The 6048-nt window shown below is 39.8% G+C and overlaps 1 pseudogene; it reads left to right on the top strand.

Moving 5' to 3' along the window:
• Positions 1–5484: 5484 nt before the first annotated feature.
• On the top strand, positions 5485–5584 carry LOC127124339 (uncharacterized; annotated as a pseudogene).
• The last annotated feature ends 464 nt before the right edge of the window (positions 5585–6048 follow it).

Here is a 6048-nt window from a genome sequence, read left to right as displayed (position 1 = left end):
AACTCATGTTCTTCGGGCTCATCATTTCCAGTCAGCTTACCCCAAAAGTGTTCAAGCTCTCTATATTCAAAAAGTTCTTCCTGGCTTACAGTGAATGTATCAAAGGAGGTAGGAAAACCCAAAAGGTTGGTGAAGTCTCTAATATTAAATTGGTACTCCATATTGAACATTCTGAACTGGATAAAACCTCTGCTAATTCCTTTTCCATGGCTGGGTAGATAGATTAATGAACTAAGGAATTCTAGTGTGAGTCTCCGGTAGGTGGTGAAATGTCTCAGGATAGGGGAGGTCTCCCATCCTATCTGATTCAGCAAAAACAGGACACTCTGTCTCAGTCCAAGGGCAGTCATAGCCCAATCATCAGCATATAAACTAGGTAGCATCTCTCTAGCGGCTAGTTCTTCAAACTTTTGTTTCTGAGCCATTCCTCTGAACTTGATACCCATACGATCAAAATGTCCCATCTGGTTAGTGTTAGCTAGAGAAAAGACACATGAGTTTAAGTCAGGATTTGGCCAAATGCCGAAAGAAGAAAAGAATTATTATTATATATATATATATATATATATATATTTTTTAATAAATCAATAATGAATACTAAATAGAAATTAAAAGAATAATTAAGAGAAAAATAGGGAAATGATAATAATAATAGAATAATAAAATAACAAATTAATTCGTGGGTTGTCTCCCACTAAGCGCTTTGTTTAAATGTCGCAAGCTCGACAAATAAACTGTTAAATATAGTCTATGAGTCCTGGGGGCGTTTCGTCTAAGTGTAGAATTTGCGAATCCTCGTTGGTTTCCGCATAGTGATAATGTTTCAGACGTTGCCCGTTTACGGTGAACGGTTCTGTAGATTGTCCTTTTATTTCTACCGCTCCATTGGGAAAGATTTTAGTGATATGAAAAGGTCCTGACCATCTGGATCGTAGTTTTCCCGGGAATAACTTTAGTCTAGAGTTAAATAAAAGTACTGCGTCGCCTTGCTTGAAGATTTTCCTTGATATACGCTTGTCATGCCATTGTTTTGTTCTTTCTTTATAGATTTTGGCATTTTCATAGGCGTCTCTTCTGAGTTCCTCTAATTCGTTTATGTCAAGGATTCTCTTTTCACCGACGGCTTTATAATTCAAATTTAAATTTCTAATAGCCCAATAGGCTTTATGTTCTAATTCTACCGGGAGGTGACAGGATTTTCCATAAATGAGCTTAAATGGGGTCGTCCCTATGGGAGTTTTATAAGCAGTTCGGTATGCCCACAAAGCTTCTGGTAATTTCAATGACCAATCTTTCCTTGAAGTGGCGACCGTTTTTTCTAGTATTTGCTTGATTTCTCTGTTAGATACTTCCACTTGTCCACTGGTTTGAGGGTGGTAAGGTGTTGCTATCCTATGTCTCACTCCATATTTAAGTAGTAGTTTTTCGAGTACCTTGGATATAAAGTGTGATCCACCATCACTGACTACTATTCTTGGGATGCCAAATCTCGGAAATATTATATTTTTAAAGAGTCTAGTTACTACTCGGGTGTCATTTGTTGGAGAAGCTATAGCTTCGATCCATTTTGATACGTAGTCAACTGCCACGAGTATGTATTTGTTACCGAAAGAGGATGGGAAAGGTCCCATGAAGTCTATCCCCCACACGTCAAAAATCTCTACTTCCAAAATACCTTTTTGTGGCATCTCGTCACGTCTAGATATGTTTCCCGTGCGTTGACATCTGTCACACTCCTTAATAGCCGCATGTACGTCCTTCCATATAGTTGGCCAATAAAAGCCAGCTTGTAGGATTTTAGAGCAGGTCTTGGATGTACTTGTGTGTCCACCATAAGGCGCAGAGTGACAGTGTTGGATTATATTTTCTACCTCTTCTTCGGGTATACATCGACGGAAAATACCATCGGGGCCTCTTTTGAAAAGTAAGGGATCATCCCAGTAATAGTGTTTTATGTCGTGGAAGAATCGTTTCTTCTGCTGGTAAGATAAAGTAGGTGGAACTATTCCGGCAGCTAAATAATTGACTAGATCAGCGTACCATGGTGTGACAGATATAGCTAAGGTGGTTTCTACTTGCATGTCGGAGTTGTTCTCTTCCAAAGTAGCTATGAGTTTATCATACGAGAAATCATCATTAATGGATGTTCTTTCCGGTTCAAGGTTCTCAAGTCTAGAGAGGTGGTCTGCTACTACGTTTTCAGTTCCTTTCTTGTCCTTGATTTCTAAGTCGAATTCTTGTAGTAACAAGATCCATCTTAGGAGTCTAGGTTTAGCATCTTTTTTTGTTAAAAGGTACCTGATAGCAGCGTGATCAGTGTAAACTATTATTTTGGCTCCTACCAGGTAAGAACGAAATTTATCTAGCGCAAATACCACTGCTAGGAGTTCTTTCTCGGTTGTGGCATAATTCATCTGTGCTTCATCCAGGGTTCTGCTAGCGTAATATATAACGTGAAGCTTTTTATCCTTTCTTTGTCCTAAAACAGCACCTACAGCATAATCACTGGCATCGCACATTATTTCGAATGGTTCATTCCAGTCTGGTGTCTGCATAATGGGTGCGGAGATCAATGCTTGTTTAAGAGTTTGAAATGCTTTTAAACAGTTATCGTCGAATATGAATTCAGCATCTTTCATCAACAGTCCGGTTAAGGGTTTAGTTATCTTAGAGAAGTCTTTGATGAATCGTCGGTAAAAACCGGCGTGTCCTAAAAAACTTCGTACTTCTCTCACGGTTCTTGGGGGTTGAAGATTTTCGATTACCTCTATTTTGGCTTTGTCTACTTCAATTCCTCTGTTCGAGATGATGTGTCCTAAAACAATGCCTTCTTGTACCATAAAGTGGCACTTTTCCCAATTAAGTACTAAGTTTACTTTTACACATCGCTCAAGAACTCTTTCCAGGTTTTCAAGGCATTCTTCGAAACTTTGTCCGTATACAGAAAAGTCATCCATAAATACTTCCATGATGTTTTCGAGAAAGTCGGCGAATATTGCCATCATGCATCTTTGAAAAGTTGCAGGGGCATTACACAGACCAAACGGCATTCGTCTATACGCGAAGGTACCAAAAGGGCATGTGAATGTTGTCTTTTCTTGGTCATCAGGGTGAATTGGTATTTGAAAGAAGCCTGAATAACCGTCTAAATAACAGAAATGTGAATGTTTAGCTAATCGTTCTAACATTTGGTCAATGAATGGTAAAGGGAAATGATCTTTTCGGGTTGCTTTGTTTAGTTTCCTATAGTCAATGCACATTCTCCATCCCGATTCGATTCGTTTAGTTATAGTTTCTCCTTTTTCGTTTTCAATAACGGTTATGCCTCCTTTCTTTGGTACAACGTGTACAGGACTAACCCATTTGCTATCAGATATAGGATATATAATACCTGCTTCCAATAACTTGGTTATTTCTTTCTTTACTACCTCACTTAGGATCGGATTTAGTCTTCTCTGGTGTTCCCTAGAGGTTTTACAGTCTTCTTCTAACATGATGCGGTGCATACAAATAGAAGGGCTTATTCCTTTAAGATCGGTGATGTGGTATCCTAGTGCGGTTGGATATTTTCTTAAGATATGTAGGAGTTTTTCTGTTTCGAGTCTTCCTAGATCTGCATTAACTATCACAGGTCGTTCAAGTTCTAAGTCTAGGAATTCATATCTCAGATTTTTGGGAAGTGTTCACAAATCAGGGGTTGGTTTGTTAAGACACTGCGTAGGATCCGGTGTTATTGCTAGGCATTGTTTAGATTTGTCCTCTAAAAGATAGTCTGATGATTTGTCTTCTCCTGACTCTGCTTCTTTTATGCATTCATCGATGATATCCATGAAGTAACATGTATCTTCTATTGCAGGTGCTTTCAAGAATTGGGAAAGAATGAATTCAATTTTCTCTTCACCTACTTCGAAGGTGAGTCGTCCTCGTTTTACGTCTATGATTGCACCGGCAGTTGCTAAGAATGGTCTTCCTAGTATAATAGGTGTCGTATCCTCTTCTCTAATGTCCATAATTGTGAAGTCAGTGGGAATGTAAAACTGACCTATGCGTACGGGAACGTTTTCAAGGATTCCTACAGGATATTTGATGGAACGATCTGCTAATTGCACAGACATTTTGGTCGGTCTTAATTCTCCCATTTCCAGTTTCTTACATATGGATAAAGGCATAACGCTAATTCCGGCTCCTAAATCGCATAAGGCTTTGTCGATGACAAATTTTCCTATGTGACAGGGTATAGAGAAACTACCCGGATCCTTGAGTTTAGGGGGCATGTTTTGGATTATAGCGCTACATTCGGCAGGGAGTGTAACGGTTTCGCTATCCTCAAGTTTCCTTTTATTAGAAAGAATTTCTTTTAAGAATTTAGCATATGAGGGCATCTGCGTAATAGCTTCGGTAAACGGAATTGTAACGTTTAATTGTTTAAGGAGATCAACAAATTTTCTAAATTGGCCTACATCTTTGGTTTTAACAAGCCTTTGAGGGTAAGGTATAGGTGGTTTGTAAGGTGGTGGAGGTACATAAGGTTCCTTCTTTTCTAGGGTTTCCTTATTACTCTCTTCCTTTTCCTTAGGTTCACTTTCCTCAGTAGATTTCTTAGGGTTTTGGTTTTCTATCCTTGGGTCAGACGGTCCTTCCACTTCCGTTCCACTTCTTAATATAATTGCATGAGCTTGGCTTCTCGGATTGGGTTGGGGCTGTCCAGGGAATGTACCAGTTGGTGCAGTAGTAGGTGCTTGTTGTTGAGCTACTTGAGATATTTGCGTTTCCAGCATTTTGTTATGGGTAGCCAGGGCATCTACTTTGCTTGCTAGTTGTTTAAGTTGTTCGCCAGTGTGTATGTTCTGGTTTAAGAAATCTTTATTGGTTTGTTGTTGGGAAGCTATAAAGTTTTCCATCATGATTTCCAAGTTGGATTTTCTAGGGGTATTATTGTTAGGATTCGGTTTCTGATATCCCGGAGGTATAGATGGGGCTTGATTTGGAGACTGTCCAGGTGCGTATAAAGCATTATTACTCTTATATGAGAAGTTTGGATGGTTCTTCCAATTTGGGTTATAGGTATTCGAATAGGGGCTTCCTTGAGCATAGTTTACTTGCTCTGCTTGGATTCCAGTCAAGAGTTGACATTCCGCAGGAGTGTGGCCTTGGATTCCACAGACCTCGTAATTATGAGTTATAGCAACCACGGCGGCTGGAGGTGATACGTTTAAACTTTCAATTTTCTGGACCAAAGCATCCACTTTTGCATTGACGTGATCAAGGTTACTTATCTCGTACATGCCAGTTTTCGGTTGAGGTTTTTCCACCGTTGTTCGTTCGGTTCCCCACTGATAGTGGTTTTGGGCCATGCTCTCGATAAGCTGGTAAGCATCAGCATAGGGTTTGTTCATTAGTGCACCACCTGCAGCGGCGTCTATTGTTAACCTTGTGTTGTATAAGAGACCATTATAAAATGTGTGAATTACTAACCAGTCTTCCAAACCATGGTGTGGGCAAAGTCTCATCATGTCTTTGTATCTTTCCCATGCTTCGAAAAGAGACTCGTTGTCTTTCTGTTTAAATCCGTTTATCTGGGCTCTTAACATAGCTGTTTTGCTTGGCGGAAAATATCGGGCAAGAAAAACTTTCTTCAACTCGTTCCATGTGGTGACTGAGTTGGAAGGAAGAGATTGAAGCCATCTTCTAGCGCTATCTCTTAATGAGAAAGGAAAAAGACGAAGTCGAATTGCCTCTGAAGTGACACCATTAGCTTTAACAGTATCAGCGTATTGGACAAATACGGATAAATGAAGGTTTGGATCTTCGGTAAGATTTCCAGAGAATTGGTTCTGTTGCACAGCCTGCAACAACGAAGGTTTAAGTTCAAAGTTGTTTGCTTCGATTGCGGGCGGAGCAATACTTGAATGCGGTTCATCTTGCGATGGAGCGGCGTAATCTCTAAGAGCACGAGCTGGTTCTGCCATCTCGGTTAAAGAAGGAAAATCTTTGAGATCAGGAAGGTCTATAGGAGGGAGATTGTTTTCAGCACGATATTCCCGAATT

This window comes from Lathyrus oleraceus, chromosome 2 (genome assembly GCF_024323335.1).
Source record: "Lathyrus oleraceus cultivar Zhongwan6 chromosome 2, CAAS_Psat_ZW6_1.0, whole genome shotgun sequence".
Lineage (NCBI taxonomy): Eukaryota > Viridiplantae > Streptophyta > Magnoliopsida > Fabales > Fabaceae > Lathyrus > Lathyrus oleraceus.
Note: the sequence above shows the minus strand (reverse complement) of the source record. Positions and strands in the feature narration are given on the sequence as shown.